This window comes from Macadamia integrifolia, chromosome 11 (genome assembly GCF_013358625.1).
Source record: "Macadamia integrifolia cultivar HAES 741 chromosome 11, SCU_Mint_v3, whole genome shotgun sequence".
NCBI lineage: Eukaryota > Viridiplantae > Streptophyta > Magnoliopsida > Proteales > Proteaceae > Macadamia > Macadamia integrifolia.
Genome location: NC_056567.1, coordinates 9376033 through 9398941, shown reverse-complemented (window position 1 = coordinate 9398941; position 22909 = coordinate 9376033). Strand labels below are relative to the sequence as shown.

General features: G+C 36.3%; 1 long non-coding RNA gene across 1 annotated transcript; it reads left to right on the top strand.

Annotated features, from left to right (window-relative positions):
* Nucleotides 1-5348: 5348 nt before the first annotated feature.
* Nucleotides 5349-19936, top strand: LOC122094055. The gene is made up of 2 exons (XR_006144613.1): nt 5349-5853; nt 17925-19936. It is a non-coding gene; the product is annotated as an uncharacterized LOC122094055 (long non-coding RNA).
* The last annotated feature ends 2973 nt before the right edge of the window (nt 19937-22909 follow it).

Genomic DNA, 22909 nt, shown 5'->3' with positions numbered 1-22909 from the left:
TTGGCTACTATAGACGCATCAGAGGTCTTAGAGTATGAGATGAAATGGGTCATCTTCGAGAAGTGATCTATAACCACATAAACAGAATCATGGCCTCTCAAAGTTTTTGGCAGACCAAGCACGAAGTCCATGCTAAGGTACTGCCAAGGGGCATGGGGAACGGGTAAGGGAGTGTACAATCTCATATTATGCTTTTGTTGTTTGGCATGTCCTACACTAACTCACAACTCTAGCAACATCCCTCTTCAGTCGTGGCCAAAAGAATCGGTTCTCAACGAGAGTGATGGTCTTATCTCGATCAAAATGGGCAGTGACTCCCCCAGCATACAATTCCCATATCAAGAAATCTTGGAGTGAGATCCTAGGAATGCACAAGTTGCTTCCTTTACTGATGATCCTTGCCGGTTTGGGTTGTCTGGTGTTGACAAGGTTACCTCCACTCAAGGAAGTGAACAACTCACTAAAATTAGGACAGATGAGGTACTGGTCCTTGACTCCCTCGAATCCTACAACCTTTACACTTATGGTCTGGAGCAATACACTAGCTCGATTCCTAGCATTTGTGTGACTGAGGAACATGTTTACACACCTTAGTGCATCTGCTGTGGTATTCTTAACACCAGATATATTCTTGAATACAAAAGTGTACTCTTGAAGAAACTCGACCCACTTAGCATGTCTCTAGTTTAGTTTCTTTTAAGCACTCAGGTATCTCAGAGCCTGGTGGTCAGAGAATAGTATGAATTCTTATGGTAGAAGATAATGTCTCCAATAGCAATGATTGGACAATCGCATAGAATTCTTTGTCGTATGTGAAATATCGTTACCTAACTTCATTAAGCTTCTCACTAAAGTAGGCAACAAGGTGTCCTTCTTGTCCTAAGACACCACCTATTCTAATACCAGATGCATCGCAGTTCACTTTGAAGACCTTAGAAAAATCTGGGAGGTGCAAGACGGGGTCCTCAGTCCTAAGCTTTTTAATCTTATTGAAGGCCTTCATACCACTTTTAGTCCATTGAAACTCTTTCTTTTTTATACAATTTGTGATAGGAGACATAATGACACTAAATCGGTAAATGAACCTCCTATAGAAGGTGGCTAAGCTATAAAAACTTCGCACTACATGAATATTAGTTGGCTCAGGCCACTCTACAGTCGCTCTCACTTTCTCAGGGTTAGCAGATACTCCTTGAGCTTACACAACAAACCTTAAGAAGATGACTTGATCAATCATGAAGGTGCACTTCTTGAGGTTGACATAGAGATTTTCTTGAAAAAGCACATGAAAAAACTTCTGTAAGTGATCCAAGTGGGAAGACGAAGTCTTATTATAGATGAGGATGTCATCAAAGTAGACCACTAAGAACTTGCCAATAAATGGTTGAAGCACTTGGTTCATTATTCTCATGAAAGTACTAGGTGCATTTGACAAGCCAAAAGGCATGACTAACCACTCGAAAAGGCAATCCTTCGTCTTGAAGGCTATCTTCCACTCATCTCCAGGCCTAACCCGAATTTGGTGGTACCCACTCTTGAGATCAATCTTCGAAAAGATCGATGAGTTAGTCATCATATCCAATATGTCATCAAGTCTAGGGATAAGGAACCAATACTTGATAGTGATCTTATTGATGGCTCTACTATCAACACACATATGCCAAATGCCATCTTTCTTTGGTGTGAGCAAAACAAGTACTACACATGGGCTAAGGCTCTCCCTAATGAATCTCTTCTGTAACAATTCGTCCAATTTCTGGTTAAGTTCGACATGCTCTTTAGGACTCATTCGGTAATGGGGTAAGTTCGGGAGAGAAGATTCTGGAACTAAGTCAATAGTGTGTTAGATGTCATGCATAGGTGGTAACTCATCAGATAGTTCCTTAGGGAATAACCTCTCAAATTTCCTCAACAAGGATTGTACTTCTCTAGGAGCCTCAGTGAATAAGCATGACCTATCGATATCTTTGTATGGCAACTACAACATTAATTACCCCTAACTCTTGACACTCTCCTTCAAATTGTTGTTGATTTAAAATGTTGAGTGTTTTAGTGGGGGTGTGTTTGGAGGTACTTCCCTTGTGTTCTGGAACCTTTATTTTCTTAGGGGCACTGGGGGTCAGTCTAGTTTTCTTCCCTTCGAACTCAAAGACATGGGTATTAGACTTCCTATAATTAGTGACATCTTGATCATATAACCAGAGTCTACCTAGGATAATGTGGGCAACAATCGATCTCTAGGACATCACACCACACTCGATCCTCATATTCTGTAAAGTGTAGGGGAACTAGACACCTCAGATTAACGAGAATGGTGGACTGATCTACCCAGGCAACCTTGTACAACTTCGGGTGGGGTTAGGGCTTGGGGCTCATTTGAGTAACAACACTCTTGGTGACCACATTCATGTAACTCCCACTGTTTATGGCGACGTGACAATTCTTGCCCTGATGACATGTGTAAGTGATGAAAATATTAATTCATCACCAATCATCGCTACTCCTAGGTTGTGAGACCATGCATTGTAAAATATTGAGCTTGAGGTCACTGGTCTCCTCGGCGTCCTCATCAGATATGGTCTCATATTGCCTATGGTCCTCATACTCATTATCCTGAAAGCCCTCTTGGTCACCTTCTTCAGGAGTCTGCTCCCCCACATAGAGGTTTTTGTTGGGGCACTCTTTAGAGAAGTGACCATACCCTCGACACTTGAAGCACTGTTGTTGCCCACTACCCTTGGGTGCTTCTCCCAAGATTCTTACACCTCTATTGTCAAATTGATGTTGTGATGCAGTAGGGGATTTTAAGAATCCAGTTGAGCCTTGAGGTGGTTTCCCAAAGTGGGACTCCCCAGCTTGAAAGCTCTTCCTCTGAGAATAAGTTCTCATGGAGGACTCCACCTCAAGAGCTACCCGGAAGGCCAGCGGAACATCTCGCACCAAGTAGGGTGCTATACGTGACTAGATTTTGGAGTTGAGTCTAGTAAGGAATCTAGAAAGTGTCTGCTCGACATCCTCCCAAATACGATTTCTAATTTTCAACTCATTGAACTTGCTCATGTATTCGGTCACAGTCAGTTTTCCTTGCCTCAAGGTATTCATGTCATTCAACAACTGTAGCCTATAGGTGATAGGCAATGATTCTCTCTTGAGCCTCTCTTACATTTTTACCCATATTGTGATTGGCTCAAGTCCTAGGTTGACCTCTTGGTACTTTAGGTCTATCCAAAAGTCCTGGGCAACTCCGATAAACTTGAACTTAGCAAATCTGAAGCGGACTTCCTCGGGCATATCATAAAACTCAAAGTACCTATCCATCTACTTAATCCAGTCTAGAAGGATCTTAGCATCAATCTGACCATCATAGGTTGGGGCATCTACCTTAATCATCGACCTGACGTCAAAGCCCCTATTATAATGCTCATAACCTTCATCATCTTAATATTGGGTATGGTTTCTTGGAGCAGGTTGTCCTCGACCCCTACCCTGACCTCTAACACGCCTTATGCTTAGAAAATTATCCTCTATCCGATCATAACCATCAGTGTGGTTGTTATTGTTCTCTATCTCAAGGCTAGGGGCTCTTGTTCTAGGTCCAGTGCCTAAGGTATTGTGGCATTGCCATCCGTCTGAGTTTAGGACATTTGTCTCAAGGGCGGAAAGCCTAGTGGTAACGGCCTAGAGATGAGTATTCTGTGCTTCCCTTTCAGCCAACAATGTTTCCCTATCAGCCAATAATATGTCCCTATCAGCCAACAATGTTTTCCGTTCAGCCCTACTGATAGTTAATTCAGCGTGGAGGTTTCTTAGGAACTCTTCACTCCGTTGGAGGATTCTTGCCCATTGCTTTGGCTGAATGGCGGTAGTAGGAGGGTCAAACATGTCATAGTATGCTCTACCACTATAGGTGGACATAAAGAAAGTGGAAAGCCAAGGTGTGGTTGCCAACAATGACTCAAGGCCTACTCAAAATCTCCAATTGAGATAGGTAGTTGGCCCTCTCGATCCTAAGGTAAAAAATCTCCCTCTCAAGAATGTGTTTCTAATGGGAATAGCATCCGATGCTATTTGGTCCCACCAAACCAAGGTGAAAAAGGGTATCTTCTAACCTAAGGTAACACTTCTTTAGCTCAGACTCAACTACAGATAGGTTGTGATAGATATTAGACCTCAACAGACAAGACATGTAAACAGTGACAGCGACACCCAATCATAACAAGACCAACCAACCCATGCTCTAATACTAAGATGATGTAGGAGGGTGTCTAGACAACTAGGTTTCCTACAAGGGTTACTCCACTAGAATAAGACACACTCAATAGAACTTGGATTGGGTTGGGTTTTATGTTGCTCAGTAAAAGTACAGATTTAGCATGCAAGATAATGGACTAATTAACAGAACATCAATGATCAATAATAGTCTAAGAATGAAAAACACATAAACTACTTGAGCATCGAATGGGGATATGTGGAAAGAAATATAGCAAATGTATATGTTAGATTTAGTACAAATCAGCCAAGACACAAAGCTTGATAAGCAAACCATATAGTTCTCTAAAATCAACTAGCTAATAAGGTAAAACAACAAGGATTTTCTTAAGGATAACAGAAAATAAATGGCTTGAAAATAGAGAACAATTTCAGATTTCTAAGGGGAAATGGGAAGATAACAAGGAGTCAATGGGGATGAAATGGGGAGGGGATTTACTTACCTTATTGCTATCTAGATCTAAGGAGAAGAGAAGAGACCAAGGTCTTCCAAAATGCAGAGATGCAGTCCACTTTGGTTGATAAAGAAAATCCAGCCTACTGTGAAGTGATCCTTGTTGTTGCCGATGGAGCTTGTATGGGTGATGAAACTTTCAGCAGCTCACGAACAGTGGATATAGCAAGAGTCGTAACCGAGAGAGAGAGAGAGGATGAATATGAGAGAGAGAGAGAGAGAGAGAGAGAGAGAGAGAGAGAGAGAGAGAGAGAGAGAGAGAGAAGTCAAGAAAGAGGGGTTGGGGAGAGAGGGAATCGTTGTAGACGCCAAATTTTGGTGCGCCCCAACCCCATTTAAAAAATAATAACTTAACAATGAGTGCGGGTCCCATTTTCGATCCCATATGGAAAGAAAGAGGGCCCACCAATAACCAAAAATAAAAATAAATCAATGAAGACAAAAGAAAAAATAAAAATAAATCAATGAAAACAAAAGAAAAAAATAAAAATACGATAATAATAAACAAAAATTGGAAAGATCAAAAGATCTTTTTCTCCCACGTTTGAAGGAGGAGGAGGGCAGAATAGGAAGAAGAAGAAAAAAATAAGAAAGAAAGAGGGGAAGAAGAAGAGAGAAAAGAGGGGAAGAAGGAGGAGGAAGAGAGGCACTCTCTCTCTCTCTCTCTCTCTCTGATTCTTGAAGAAGGGGGACCAAGGAGCTGAGGTGGCAACCGAAAATGGTTATAGTGGAGGGCTGCACTCAAGAAGTCGCTCTAAGTTGAAGGATGGGAGAGGTAAGAAGAAGAGGAAAAGTTATAAGAGAGGGACGAGCACCAGAGAAGGGGGGTCAGAGCAGGAGAGGGAGAGGAGTTCTGAGAGAAGAAATAGCTAGTTGGGAGAAGTCGCTCTCGTTGGGTAGTAAAGAGAAGGTTTTTTTTAAAGAAATGGCAAGGAAGAAGGGTTTCAGTGGATGAAAGGTAGAGAAAGGTTCTCAGTCTCAGAAGTTGCAGGGAGAGTGAGAACTTTCATAGGGAGAGAATCGCAAGGATGAAGAAGACTCCCAAACGCTGGAGATGAGTGAAGATGCAGAGCGATTTTGCTGGTTCAGATTTTCTCTCCTGGAATTTCTTGATCTGCCTCCAACCTCTGGTAAGATCTTTTCATTATTTTGATTTAATGATGCATTATAACACTGTTCTACCTTAAAAGATTTCAATGTTGATTTCCTTCTCTTGTCACTGTTTCCTGTTCTTGAGAGCCTCTCCATTGGTATTTTGCAACGTAGTTCTTAACATGCTAATGTTTACCCTTATCTTCTCTCTTTATTTGATTTTAACAATTCTTCTCCATGACAATCGCGATGGTATTCTGCAATGTTAGGACTGGTTTCCGTCTCTTGTTCATCTTTATTCTTGTTAAAATGTATGATGTCCTTTCAGTTAATGGTGATTTCCCCATTTCTTCTTCTTTGATTTCCTTTCTTTTTTCACGTATACATGGCCAGAAATACTGTTCATGCCATTTTTCAAGATCAAATTTGTCCACTCTTTTGGCTCTATGTTTTTCTTAGATTTGCCTATTCATTCTCTGAAGGACGTAATTCCTCCAATATATAATTATATGATCTTACCATAGGTTCATAGAATTATAAATTAAACAATAATGAATCAACGATGCATACCGTTCACCATTGACTTTGAAGAATTAACTGCCATTATATCCTTTACGTATCTTTATTCCTGCAATCCCAGGCACGAACACAATGGGATTCTCTAGGTTTCTCCCACTGGCTCCCCTTAATGCTCTCTTGGTGATGGTGCCAATGATGAGAGTGATGTTAGGGTAGAAGGAGGACCTAGAATCCTATTTAATAAAGTTTGTGCACCCTCCCATCAAGGTGTGCCAAATAGGATAGGACTCGTTTCCCTAATTAGACGAGGAGTGGGTTTCCTATTTGAAATCCAATACTAAGAGATTGATATCGATCAATTTTCTAATTGGTATATGGGACAATAATAAAGAATATTCTATAAAATATTCTTACAATCTCCCACTTGAACCATATGACCACATAATAACAATCTCAAATATAATTTGGATTCCAACATCATACTGCAGTATTTATAAGTAAACCCATCAACTTTATGTCATCACAATCATATACCATATTTGAATAAAACCACTAATATGGATCATGGCGGTTATACATCATATAATAACATACTCCCTTCCATAGTCACAACACTAGTAACCTCATCCAAACAGGTGCAAAAGTAGGGAATAGACTAGAAAAGTCTATAACTAAATGGTCCAACATAATATTTCACATATATCTAATAAAATGTGTACACATAATAATAAAATAAGAAATATTTAGAAACAACAAATATCATGATCATTTAAATAAATAAGTAAAAGTGTCTAACATAATATGACCATTACATCAAACTTTACATAAACCCATATCCATTACAAGATCTGTAAAGTGTTTAAGGGCTAATGCCTTGGTCATAGGATCAATAATCATCAAACTTGTCTTGATGTGTGTAATAGACACTTCTTGGTTATAAACTGATTCCTTCACAACATTGTATTTTACTCCAATATGCTTCGCTCTACTTGAATGCTTATCATTCCTGGAGTAATATACGACAGCAATATTGTCACAATACATTCTCAGCGGCTTCGAAGTTGTGTCAAAAACACGAAGTCCTGAGATAAAGTTTCATAACCAAATTACCATTGATGTGGCCTCAAAGCATGCCACAAACTTTGCTTCCATAGTAGGAGTAGAGACATAAATTTATTTCTTAGACTTCCAAGAAATTACCCCACCAGTAGGTAGAAAGATGTATCCTGATGTAGACTTCTTATTGTCGAGGCATCCTGCATAATCAGAGTTTAACTATTCCGATCACTTCTAACTGATCAGATGCTCTGCCAGTAAACATGTACTCCCTAGTCCTTTTTAAATACCTCATCACCTTCTTCGCTACGACCCAATGATCCATGTCAAGATCACTCACATATCTGCCTAATATACCAACAACAAAATTGATATCTTGACTAGTACAAGTCATTACATATATAAGACTTCCTACTGCTGAAGAATATGGAATATCATGCATTTGTTCTCTTTCCAGATCATTCTTTGGGCACTGATTTAGGTTGAACTTATTTCCTTTGATAATGGGAGAAACACCTGGTTTGCAATTCATCATGCCATATCTTTTCAAAACTTTATTAATATAGATTTTCTGTGATAGCCCAAGTATCCGGCGAGATCTATCATGAAATATCTCAATGACAATAACGAAAGAGGCTAAACCCATATCTTTCATTTCAAAGTTCTTAAAGAGAAAAGTCTTTGTATCACTCAACAAACCAAAATCATTACTAGCAAATAAAATATCACCCACATATAAGACCAAAAATATAAACTTACTCCCAGTAAGTGGAGTAAGTTTCAGATATATACATACAAAGTTTCAGATATATATGTACACCTGTCAAAAGTGTTCTTAATAAATTGAAAGGAAACAATGATATGGTTAAATTTAATATACCATTGTTTGGAAGCTTGTTTAAGTCCGTATATGAATTTCTTAAGTTTGCACACTAGATTTTCTTTTCTTTGTTCACTAAATCCCTCAGGTTGGTTCATCTAGATTTTTTCATCTAAATTCCCATTCAAGAATGCAATTTTCACATCTATTTGGTGTAGCTCTAGATCATAATGAACCATTAATGTCAATATGATTCTCAGAGAATCCTTCTTAGAGATAAGAGAGAAGGTTTCATGGTAATTAATGCATTCTTTCTGAGTGAATCCTTTTACAACTAGTCTAGCTTTATGTCTCTCAATATTATCCTTCGAGGCACGTTTGGTTTTAAATACCCATTTAGAACCAATCGCCTAAAGCCTGTTGGTAATTGAACGAGATCCTAGATGTCATTATCACTCATGGATTTCATCTCATCTTTCATAGAATCTACCCATTTAAGAGAATCATTATCATTTATGGCCTATGAAAAGGTTAATGGGTCATTCTTAATTCCAATATAGAACTCTGATTCTTGGAGATATACTATATAGTCATCAGGAATAGCAGATCTCCTAACCCTCTGAGATCTTCCTTGAATTTTTTATTGAGAAACATTCATAGTATTATCAATGGTAACTACATCATGGAGTGATACATCTTCAATAGTTTATTGTTTCATGGGATCATTTTCATTAGTCATCTGTGGAACAACATCATCATGATGAATATATACATATTCTATAGTTTGCTGTTCCACAAGATCATTATGAACAATCACCAGTGGAACAACAATATTATTACGATGTACATAAGTAGGTATGAAATTTGATGTTCTTCAAATACCACATTACATGGTTTCTCACTCCTATTAATGTAGCCATCCTCTAAAAATCTAGCAGTTTGAGTTTCCATAATTCTGGTACTGTGTGTCGGTGCATAAAAACTATAACCCTTTGACCACTGGCAATAATCAATAAAATAACAACTAATGATTTTAGAGTCAAGTTTTCTTTCATGTGGATTATACAATCTAACTTCAGCAGGACAACCTCATACATATAAATGCCCTAAACTAGGTTTCCTTTAATTCCATAACTCGTAAGGAGTTTTAGGAACTGACTTACTAGGAACCCGGTTTAAGATATACATAGCTGTCTTTAATGCTTCATTCCACAAGAATTCAGGCAATAAGGAGTTGCTCATCAAGCTACGTACCATTTTCATGATGGTACGATTACGTCTTTCTGCAACCCCATTTTGTTCAGGTGTATTAAGAGTTGTGTATCTGGGGGTTATACCCTTCAACTTAAGGAATCAACCAAATGGTCCTTCACTTTGTCCTATATTAGTATGTCTACTATAATATTTATCCCCTCTATCAAATCTTATAGTTTTGATATTCCTATCTAATTTGTTTTCGACTTTAGCATAGAACACTTCAAAAGCATTCAAAGCATCATATTTTTCTTTTAATAAATAGACATAACAGTATCTTGAGTAATCATCATTGAAGGTGATGAAATATTTTTCACCAGTTATACAAGGATCAAAATGACCACAAATGTTAGTATGTGTCAATTCCAAAAGGGAATTGGTCCTTTTGATAGTAATTTTATTTGTCTTAGATTACTTACCTTCAATGCAATCTATACAAGTGGTGAAGTCAATGAAGTTTAGATTTAACAATATTTGATGCTTCACTAATCTCTCTATTCTAGGTTTAGAAATATAACCTAAACATCTATGCCAAAGGGATGAGGAATCATCATTGTTGGATTTACGCTTTGATCCAACATTCATATGCAGGGCAAGAATGGATTTAGAAAAATTAAAATCCAAATTAAGTTTATAAAGACTATCACATAAATATCTAGTGCAAACTAGATTGACATCTTTAAAAACGTTTACAACCTTATCACCAAAAGTAAACTTAAAACCTTCACAATTAAGTCTTGATAATAAAACTAAATTTCTAGAAATAGAAGGAACATAAAGAGTATCCATAAGGTCTAATTAGAATCTGGTATCCAAAATGATTCTATAAGTGCCAATAGATCGAACTTCAAACTCTTGTCGGTTTCTCATGTAGACAACACTCTCACTTTGATTTAGTTCCCGGTTATAAGAAAGCCCTATATAAAATTAGAAATATGAATAGTTTCTCTTGAATCAATCCAGCAAGTATTACAAGGAACATCAACAAGATTAGTTTGAAAATATACTATGATAGAATCATTACTTTTCTTTTCGAATCAAGTCTTGCGTTTCTGACAATTATTTTGAAGGTATCCTATTTTCTTACAGAATAAACACTTCAATTTGTCAGTTTTCTTTTCCTTATCATCAAAATTTGGATCAAAGGCTTTCTTTGGTGCACTGTTCTTCTTAAAATTTCCTCTCTTGCTTTTATTCTAGTTGGATATAAAATTGACCATCTGACCTCCCTCATCATTCAATCTCCTTTCCTCTTGGGCGCACATACTTTAAAGTTCATTCAGAGTCCACTTATCTTTATTTGTATTGTAGTGGATCTTGAATGCTCCAAAACGAGGAAAAAGTGAAGTCAAAATGATTTGGACAAGGCAATCTTCATTCATTACCAATTCGAGGGGTTTTAGTTGTGCACAGATACTTGCCATTTCAAAGATATGGTCCCCTACCCCATTAGTATTAGTATACTTCATTATTATTAGTTTGATCATCAAAGTCTCAGCCAACGATTTATCAGCCGTAGTAAAATGGTTTTCTACACTGGTTAGGTATTCCTTTGCATTTTTAAAAGTTGGTATAGAGCTTTTGAGTCTTGCTAATCGTCTTTATGATATATAAAAGGCAAAGACGGTTGGAACGCTCCCACCAATCATGTAATATAACCTCATCATCAGTGCTCTCATCAGTGAGAGCAACTGGTTTCTCATTATGCAAAGCATAATCATGATCCATGGCAGCAAGGTAATAAATAAGTTCTTCATGCCAGTTATTAAAGTTTGACTCATTCGGAAGTGGCACGTTATTTGAAATAGAGATAGGTGTTGAACCTATGAACAAAAGTAAATAATACATGCTTATCAAACATGATGTTTTAAGTTTCAACAATAGAGTATTAAAATTCTAGAAAAATAACCTATTGCATCATTACAATCTATCCTATGGGATCGCAATGGTAACATGCTAGTGGTTCATTTTACATTAATTGATGGTCATCATTAGGAAAAAAAATATTTAAATCATCGAAATGGTCAAATAAGATATATACCTATGGATATTCTCATCCTATTTAACCGTTAAACTATCACATACAGATCAATGCAGTCAATCAAAAATATATACCTATGGATATTCCCATTCTATATCAACTGTTACATAAAGATTATCATAAAGCCCTAAAATTTATAATTCAAAATGAATATATATGATATAATTATGTCTAAGGCTAACATATGTAATTATTGCCATAAAGAAAATATGTACCTATGGATACTCCTATTTAACTTAATTACAAACTCATTTGTTACCCAAACTCATTAAATGTGTATATCACACTTTTATGTTTAGAACAAAAAAAAAAAAAAAAGTAATCAATGCAACTAAGAAAGGATGTGTACCTGTGGATACTCACATTCAATCCAATTGCATGATCAATAATGCCCTAAACCCTATTAAATTGAGTATGTAAATCACACTTTATGTTTAGAGCAAAAAAATTGTAATCAATGCAACTAAGAAAAAAATGTGTACCTGTGGATATTCCCATTCATTCTAATTACATGATTAAGAATGCCTTAAACCCTATTTAACTTGAATATGTATATCACACTTTATGTTTAGAGCAAAAAAGCTATAATCAATGCAACAAAGAAAAAATGTGTACCTATGGATACTTTCATTCAACCCAATTACATGATCAATGATGCCCTAAACTCATTTGATCTGAATATGATATGTACCTAAAAAATTATACACATTCAATTTAAATATAACTTTAATCAATATCCACCAAATTTTTTTTCCAACATTGTATATATGTATCAATTTATACATATTTCTTACATAAATAGTCTCCCAAACTAATGAAAACTAAAAAATAAAAATAATAAATAATCATCAATAAGAATTTGTTAATAATATTCCAAACATGGTATAATTGAATCAATATGGAAGGATACTATTCAAAAACATAAAGTGAAAGATTATAGATTTGATGAAATTATTGGTGCACATAATAAAATTTGTTTCAAGATAAACCTCTTAATATTGATGAATTAATATGGGTCTTTAATAAATTGAATTCAAGAACAAAGACACAATCTAAAGCTCTGATACCATTTGAAGGACATAATTTCTCCCACATACAATTATATGGTCTTACCATATGTTCATAGAATTATAAATTAAACAATAATGAATCAACGATGCATACCGCTCACCATCGACTGTGAAGAATTAACTGCCATTATATCCTTTATGTATCTTTATTCTTGCAATCCTTAGTACGAACACAATGGATCCTCTAGGTTTCTCTCATTAGTTCCCCTTAATGCTCTCTTGGTGATGGTGCCAATAATGAGAGTGAGGTTAGGGTAGAAAGAGGACTTAGAATCCTATTTAATAGAGTTTGTGCACGCTCCCATCAAGGTGTGCCAAATAGAGTATGACTCTTTTACCTAATTAGACGAGGAGTGAGTTTCCTATTTGGAATCCAATACTAAGAGATTGGTATCGGTCAATTTCCTAATTGGTATACGGGACAATAATAAAGAATATTCTAGAAAATATTCATACGTTCTCATAGTTTCTTCAATGAGAATGGGTCTCATTAAAGACCACTTTTTAGTCACGGTCTCTCCACTTAGCTAGCATAGAATGATTGAGGTCAATTTAGTGATTATCTTAAAGATGATTTCTGTTTTATTTGATTCAAAAGCCAGAGGCCCATATGATTAAGAAATTTAGATGAAAGTAGTTGACACATTTGGGATCTTTCTTTTGATTCTTCATTATTTAAGTTAAGGGTCTTCTGGTTTTCTAAATCACATGTGATATATGGATATTGAGAGTGCAGAAAATGTAGGAGTTAACTCTTTATATCCTTCAGCTTCAAACTCTACTGTTCGCTTTGGATATGATTCTATATAAATACGGTATGAACTTTAGGACTTATGTGAAACCCTTTATCTGTAACACCATCACACATAAGTCTGTTTGTAAATGCCACTCTCTTGTGCATGCCGGGGTTAAGTTTCCAAGGATTAAGAGCTTATGGGCATGCTCCTTAAGATCACCCTCGATGTGAGTCCTTGGTTCACCCTTCCTATGTACTGGGGGGAAGTTTGGCACACTTTTTTTTGACAATTGTTGCATTTGCTTGCCTTTTACTTCAATTGAGTGCATGCAATGTACTCTTGCAGGCATGTATGTTGAAGATCTCCTTTGAATGTAATGCTGCATATATCCAAATGTCATTTGATTAATTAGGGTAGTGATGAGACCATTGAAAGGGAACCATTTTTGTTAAGTCAAATCAGATATCTGATACATTCAAGCAAGCATTTTAATCAGAGTAGATGAAACTTGAACTTCTATCATGGAAGATATAATGAATGACAAAATATAGAAACCTATCAAACTATTTCAGAGTCACTTGTAGTTTAAAATCTGTTGTCAGTAGAATATTAGAAGCTTTGATGTCCGGATGAATCATTCCTCTCTAGCAGCCTTTGAACAAGTAATGAAGGCCACGGGCTGGATGTGGTTTATCAAGGTTATCATAGGGCTTGGTCACTAGGATTGCATGAGGAATTCAATTAGGTTTTTTTTTTTTTTTTTTTTTTAAATCAAAGCTTGCCATCCCATTGTTGATCAACATTTTCCTTTTCAAACTAGGACTTCATTTCTTGGAGATTTACTCCCTTTCCTCTTTGCTTTCTCCCTTTAAAAAAAATATTTTGAACCAAATCTTTTTTAAAAACAAAAATTATTTTCCTTTAATGCCACTTCACCATGGGCCTTGGCTATCTATTGGTCATGTGCTTGTGCATGTGTGGCTACATTAATACTGACCCTAGATTTCCTCCCCAAAAAATGATTTTTATTTTCAAATTGAGTCCTTGGGCTAAGAGAAATCTCTTAATCCATTTTGATCAAATTGACCCAATCATGGTTTCTCATTAATTTTCACATTAAAATCATCTTTCAAATCATTCTTTTGTTCTTATGACACTTTCTCATCTTCTTTAGCAGTGTCGGCCCATTAGGTCCAAAATAGGATGGGTCCAAGGCATTTGCTTAAATTTGTTTCAAAAACATGTCAAAAAAATATTTTTTTCCCTTAGGGTCTAGTCCACTCATGAGTAGATTCTTCCCCCTAGGGCCCTACATTCCAATTCGTTTACAAATAAAAATCTTAATTGAGTCTTGTGTTCATCTATTTATTTTGGTTTAATGTCTAAGCAAGTGAAGAAATATCTTAAGTCCTACCATGTAGCTTAGGATGCGTTAGTATATGATGGGCATGGTTGGCCCACAATACCAGCCCATAGGCTAGGACCGTTGGATCTATCCCACTTCTAAAGCGGCAGGACGGCTAGCCCGTCATCTAATCCAATTTTGATATGGATACCCTTGAATGCCGTATTTCCCTTTAATTCATTTGGAATACATCATTGTCTTTTAATATGCCTTTTTTATGTACTCTCCCTATTTTTGGAATTTTCATTTCATGTATCATTTCCATTTGTTTTATTTTCATTATGTTATACATTGTATATATTATTTGCACACAAACACACACTTGAACCCACCTTGACACTACTCATGGCCAAACCTAGGAATTGGGTTAGAGCGAAACATCCAAACTCAACTTAGGTTAGATTTGAAACTATGACCCAGGTTTAACTTAGCAAGTAGGGTATACACAGGTCTAGATAGATGGAGATCGACCTCCGGTTCAGGCAAGGTGGGTGCCTAACACCTTCCCTCCTCATAAATTGACATGTGTCTACAGCTTTAGACGAAGACCATCCTTATCCAGCATTGAGTCATAGGCTTTTCTTTCCTTAGGAGAGAGATCTATTTTGGGTCCTAGGCCCATCACCCTAGGTGGTGACTCTCTTTTTGATATACGACGTACGCTTTCGCAATATTATAGCATCACATCACGACACCATTTTTTTTTACGCGTATGACCACGTACCATCCCCAATATTTTATTCTTCAGAGACCCTTGGTACAATCGTGGGGGGGGGGGTTGGGGTTGTTCTTTTGTTTTCAATAATTTTCATTCATTAAAAAAAAGCTAATGGCCAATGACCTTACAAATATAAAGGAAAAAGACTATCAAAAATAAAAAAGAGTTACTTTAGGAATATGATCTCTGAGATAAAGAAATTACCTAATAAACCAATAGGATAATTATCTAGTTTCCTAATTATTCAAAACAACTAAATAATAAGATAAACTAAAGTGAAAAAGATCTAGTGGGGGCCACAAATATTGACCGATTGGGAGGAGTGAGAGTCGTACCCAGTGTTGGGAAGGCTGGTTCAATTCTCACTCCTTCCTTATTCCTTATTTTAGTTTCCTTCTGTGAGACTTTCCTCCAATCAAATAGAATGCACACGTGGCTAGGTCTTGCTCCTACGTCGCTGGTACATGTGGATGTCCCATCAGAAAGTGGATTTTAAATCCACAGACCAGGGATGTATGAGAATATTCTCGTACATAAACCTGATCCGGTCTCTAAGTCTCACACCTCATGGAGAGTGTGAGATTGGTCTCCATGTGGTGAACAGATCCAGACTCTACTTGGTATGGGATAATTGGAGAAGCAAAAGCATTGTAGAGAAGATAAATAATTGAAATTCAGGAAAAAGATTCTCATGTATACCTTTAAGGTAAAGTTCTAAAACTCAGGAATGAACACGGGAATAGTCAACAGTGAAATTTAGGAAAAAAATTCTCATGTATGCACTTTTAGGGCAAGGTTCTAAAACTCAAGAATGATCACCGGAACGATCAAGGCCTATACCATTCTAATACCATTTTGGAGAATCAGACTGTATTGGATGGATCTACCCTAATTTTTTTTTTAATTCAAATTTTATTATTTTTTTAATTCAAATTTTATTATGATTTTACCCTTGAACAATACATGTGGAATGGGATCAAAAACGTCAAGATCGGGGATCGATCAAGGTCGATATCATTCCAATCCAACTAATACAAGCCATTCCGTTTTGTTTTTATGAATCATGCTTTAGGTAGTGTTTGGTAACCAAGAGAAGAAAAGAAAAGAAATGAAAGGAAAAAAAAAATCTAGAAAAGAGAAGAAAATAAAATAATAGAAAAAAAATAAAATGGCAAGAAAAAAAAAGTATATATGTTTGGTTACCATCAAAAGAAAAGTTTTGTATTTTCTTGTGTTTCTAACAAGATTTTTTTTTTTTACATTAAAAGAAAACTTTACCATTCTCATGGTGAATTTGGAAATTCAAAAAAGAATCTTCTTTTGGTTCAAGACATGCCAAGAGAAATTCTTAAACTAAGAAAACAGTACAGTTTTTGTACTTTTTTTCTTTTCATTTCTTTTCTTCTCTTGGCTACCAAACACAGCCTTAGGGTGTCAACCTCTCATATTAAGATTTTAGACTGACAATCTTTCCCTTCTCTAACCATGTGGGTATATACTAATAATGAAATTGTTTTCATCATGGTTGATGTCACGTGAAAGATTCAAATGAGTGATGTGGGAAACCGTGTCTTTTTTTTTTTCTTTTTTTCATATGATAGAAAAGATGATGTAACATGGAGTTATTGTCTTGATCATGATTTCCCAGCTATGTATTTTAACAAGAAGATTAGTTCATCGTTAACCTTAAGAAAGAAAGTGGCTTTAAAAAAAAGAGCATGAATGTCCAGAAAAAGAGGGATGGCACTCCATGGCCAAGAAATGGTGCTGTCTCCACCCAGAAGCTTTCCTAGTTGTGCAACATCACTTTAGATTTTTTCTACCTCCTATTCTTCCTCTTTGGTTAGTTTCATCCAATGGAGAAGGCCCTTTGTTGTTGCTTCAATATTTGTTTTCTTTTTTCCTGTTATCAAATAGTTGGCATAAAGTAAAACACATTTCTCTTCCATTATAAGAGAGGCAGCCCATCCAGAAACATTTTTAGTAGTATTTTTTTTTTAAAATAGATTTAGTAGTATCAGTGACACCAGTGTAGATTAATGATAATTTTTTTTATAGAAGAATGGAAGTGTTGGAAAATGTGGGGTATGAGTTTAGGTACGATCACTCTGTTGATCAATGGAATGCGTACGGATGCCATTGAAGACCCAATATTCTACCTGTTGTAGAATAGACAAGGGATTGGGTTTATCATACCCAAAAACAACCTAAATTCTATGTTTTCAGATATAATAATACATGATTATAAATACATTAAAGAAAAAATCTAAATTTTCATCAGGGATAACATTGATTAAGGAAATACATTATTAAAGCAGTGAAAGAAGAACTATTTAAGATTTCAATTTTAAGGCCCAATAGGCCAGCATCTCAAATCCTCTTTATGAACTTGCAGGAGAGGAAAATTTGCAATGTAATCTCATGATTATCGTAGTACTAACCACAAAGGGGATCAATATCCACCTATTTTCTCGGAATGTTTTTTGTAGGAATTCCTTCATGTGCTACTCTCCAAAAGAAGAGCTTAAATTTAGGATGGATTTTGAGTTTCCAAAAATACAGCTACCAGTGTGAGCATGAAGATAAGTACACCTGTTTGAGAATCCACTGGAGTTAGTATTGATATTAGATCTGAAAAACTTGACAACTATTTTAGTTGAGAGATAACCTCTTTTTTGAGAGGTAGCACCACATCTTTTCATGACATTGGAAATGGGGATTTGAATTATCTTATTAAATAAGGAAAGAGAGTAAATAATTTAAAAGACTAACATTCCATTCAGTCCTCACCATAAAATCATTAACTTTCATTAGGTATGGGGGAGGGTTGTTTGAAAAAGTTAGAGCAAGAGAGTAATTGGGAATGGATTTGATCTAGGGATTAATCCAAAATTTAGTATCATTTCCATTACCAATTTTCAAGAAAAACATTTTTTGAAGAGTATGTAGGATACTTACCATGCTGTTTCAACAAGGCGATTCTCTCCTATATAGAGTTTTTTGATCAAATACTGACCTATTGTGAAAATACTTAGCTTTCAGGATTTGTGCCCATAGTGATTGATCATTATTGAGGGGATGCCAACCAAGTTTGAGGAGTAGTGCTTTGATTTGAGTTTCTAAATCTCAAATCTCAAATCCTCCTTATGATTTGGATAAGCATATTCTATGCCAGCCAATGAGAGAGTTTTTTGGTTTTGTCCTAGTGTCAACTCCAGAAATATAGGTATGTGGAGTCTAAATTCCTGTAAACAACTTTAAGGATGGAAAAGCATGACATTAGATATGATGAAATAGAGGAAAGGGAAAATTGGACTAACACCATTCTTCAAGCAAATGAAATAAGGTTAGCCTTCCAAAGACTTAATTTCTTTTCCACTGTTTGATCACATGGTTGAAGGAGAGTGATTTGGCTCTATGTTGGAAGAGCCCAATCCCAAGGTAAGAAGAGTCATGGTTCATTTTCTTAATGCCTAGAATTATGCTCAATGCAATCTTGATATCAGTGGTCACATTAGAACTAAAAGCCAGACCATTTTATTAAGGTTGATGGTGCTCATAAGCAGATCCTTTTAGTTCGATAGAAAAAGAAGATGAGTTAATTAGATAACTAATTAACACCCCATCTATAACCAAAGCCCAGAAAGTCAAAGATAGCTCTAAGGTAGCCCCATTCCACTTTGTTAAAGGCTTTGGCCATATCAAGTTCAATAACCATAAAACCGTTTGCTAACCACAAATTCCAGTTTTACCTTTTTTTTTTTTTTTTCTTTTCAGAAGAAATGAAAAATTTCTTGGGCTATGACAAATTGTCAGTGATTTGCCTTCCGGAGGGACATAGGCATTATGAAAACGTGAATGATATGATGAAGTTGTTTCTTAAGCATGCTAGCTAATATTTTGGCTGTGTATTTATAGGTTGCATTGCACACACTAAAAGGTCTAAATTCCTTGACAAGAATACAAGAATACATTCTCCTTTTTTGGAAGTAAACAGATTAAAGTGTGATTGACCCCGTAGGAGAGATGGATATCTTTGAAAAAGGAAGTGACAAAATTACAATTTTTCCACAAGAAGATCCCAATATTTTTTAAATAAGATGGTTTGGAAACCATCAAGAACAGGTGCTTTGAAGGCAACAATCGAGAAAACAGTTTATGAACAAAGGATGGGATTTGAGAAATGGGTTTGGTATCAAGGTTGTGGATAGGAAGGGGGGCGGAAAGAGGCATTCAACAAAGGATAGGCCAGGGGGTTAGATATGGTGAAAAGGTTGGATAGGAACAGGGAAAATTCTTTTGCCATGAGGCAAGGATCAGATAGTCTCTCTGGCGGGGGGAAAAAATAAATTCATGCTTCTCCTTCGAGTGTTGACTTTAGTGATAGGGTGATAATATTTTGTATTCTAATACTCCTCAAAGATGTGAGAATGTCTAGATTTTTTGTACCAAAATTTTTCTTCAGCATTCAATATCCATTCCTCAGAAGATAATTTGGAAATATCATCCAAAAAGTGGATTGGGTTGATTTTTTCAGATTGAGCAGTTTAAAAAAATAAGAAGATTTGAGCTTCTCAATGTGGCAAAAAACAGTGGAAATTCCATTCAGACAACATCATGTTATTTGATCATGATGTTGTCTTGCCCAAAAGAATTCCATTTCTTATGACACAATGGGATGAAATCAGTGTAGAGAACCAAGCGTCCTGGTAATGAAATAACTTCTTGAAATTCCTTCCAGGGCTAATGGTATGTAGAATAATTGGGTTGTGGTTAGCAATGGGAAAGAGAGAAAACCAAAGTAAGTTATCAAAGGACCAGTCCAGACATTCTCTGATGAAATTGGGGGGGGGGGGGGGGGGGGGGGGGGGGGGGGGGTTTGGTTATTTGTCCAGGTGTAGGGGTTTTGATGCAGCCTCAGCTCAAGGTTGACAGAGGAAAGTAGACAATGAAAAGATACATAAGAAGGTGAGGCCTTGTAAGGGTTGTCGCCAACTTTGTCACATTGGTATAGAATTCATTGAAATCTCCTATCAGCACATACAATAGAGAGATAGAGGCTAAAAGAGCTTGTAGCTCAAGCTAACAATCCTTCCTTCTTGAGGGGAGGAGAGGCATACAGACACACAAGGATACAATAAAAAAAAAAAGGGATAATATTAGATATAAAGACCCATAATCCTCCTTTTCCAGCCAGGTTCCCTCACAATTGATGTAGTGAGAGGTATTAAAGTTCTTCAGGCAATAGAAAGGTTAAAAGGAAGCATGGTCGATAATTTTGGTTTTAGAGATGAAGATTATGTTAGGGTTTTCTTTTTTAATAAGGTTGAACATACATTTCTTAGTGAGTAATCTGTGAAGCCCTCGCACATTCAAGTGCTATATTTTCATGACTAGAATAGAGTTGTGATAACGTTACCAAAAAGAATAGAGTTGGGATAGATTAAAGAAGCAAAAAAGATGTGATAGAAAAACCATAAGCATACATCAATAAGGAAAGCATAGAACCCCATAAATGAAACTTAAACAAAACTATTAAAAGGAAAGAAAAAGAGATACAAGAGGTGAAAACAAACAAGACCAGTTCCTACGTGGGGAACCACAATAGAGAGAACAAAGGTGAAAAAATGGGGGGTGGGATTGTAGAATTAGAGAAAGTATTGGCACCAGTTGGATGATGTGTTGGATATCAGATCTGTCTAGGTGATCTTCGTGATCGACAATGGTGTCATTCTTGTTGAATCTTTCAAAGATGTGATGGAGAAGTGAACGTGGGTTTTCAGCTCTATTCATGGCTTCAGAAATTAGGTCACAAATATTGTCCACTGCTGGATCCACTGAAAATCCTGAGCGGCTGTGTTTCTTTGGCCTATGCATCAACTCATCAGAAATGGTGGGTGGTGGGTAGGGAGGGAGTGCTGGTTTTGTGCTTGGTCCGGAGAGTTTGAAAAAATATTGATGGACGTCTCTCTCTGGTGCACCAGATAACATCAGTGGGAGAATCCAGAGATGAGGTGAAGTGGGATTATTGTCATACAGACCAGACGAAGTGTGGATGTTGAAATGGTGGTTAGGTGGTGCAAAGATTCCAAAGAGATTTGAGAAAGGTTATAGGTGAATTCAACAAGATGGGGTATAGGGGTGGGTAATAGAGGTGCTTTTGGAGAGGATGAAAGGTTAAGAGTTTTTGTTTGACATGGAGAAGGTAATAAAGGTCAAAAAAAAAAAAAAAAAAAGGGGGGGGGGGGAAGAGGGGGGTTGTCGCTAGGCAAGAGCTCTCTAGAAGGTTTAAGTGTGAGTGACATTGGGGAAATAAGTGTAGTCAAATTGGTCGCCACAAGTGGAAAGTAGGGAAAAATGGCCAGGTATGCTGCATGAGGTATGGGAAGTTAGGGATAGGTAATTCAATGGCCATGAGGACAACATGGCCGTGTCTAGGGAAGGAAAAACAACCTAGAACCGGGTAATGTCTAGGGAAGATAAGAGAGAGAGAGAGAGAGAGAGAGAGAGAGAGAGAGAGAGAGAGAGAGAGAGAGAGAGAGAGAGGAGAAGGATTAGTAACTAAGTGGAGAGGTATGGAAAGGAGAGAGCCTCATTGATCGATGGAGATGCCTATATCTTAGTATTACTCTTGAACCCCCACCTCCCATCTTTATTATTGATGTTTTACTTTTGCCGAGAAATTAATTGGGGAGGACTCTCCAATCTCCAGAGTGTAGGAGGAATTCATAATCCCCCTATTGGATTTAATGACATTTTTATAATATGCCCATCAAAATTAATTTAATTTGATTAATTAATTATTATAATTTTATTATGTGATTGTTATAATTGTTTATATAATGTGTAATTATCCACTTTTATTGTTATTCGTTTTCAATTATGGACAAACTTGGACACTCTGTTTTAAGGTTGCTGCATTGTATATTTCTTCAATAGAGATTGGAATAAAAATATAAATGCATGCACTTAATTGTGTTGAGTATTGATTCATAGAAATTTTCGATTTAGTTTACTGCCATTTATTTACAAGGGAATTCCCACTTTTTTAGTAGCTGAAAGGCACATGCTGTTGTGCATATACTTTAAGCAATCACAATGATCCAATAGTTGATGTCTACCTATATGACTGACTACACATTGAACACTCATTGTGTATGTATGCGTTAACGGGGGTGATAATAGGGTTTTCGCACTCCAAAAAGCTAAACATCCAAGCCTAATAGTTTTTGGACTATGATTGATCAAAATTTGAAACCCCAATAAAATTTTATTTGAAAAATAAAAATCAAATAATTCGGTCAATCATTGGGCCTGACACTTCTAGTCTTATTAACAATGCACTCATTTTAATGATAATTATTTTATATCATACTTGTGAGAGTGCATTGAGGATGTTAGTATTGCATATGCAAATTGTAATGATATTTTCTACCATTGAGGGTTTCCAAGTTATGCCACCGAAGTCTCATTC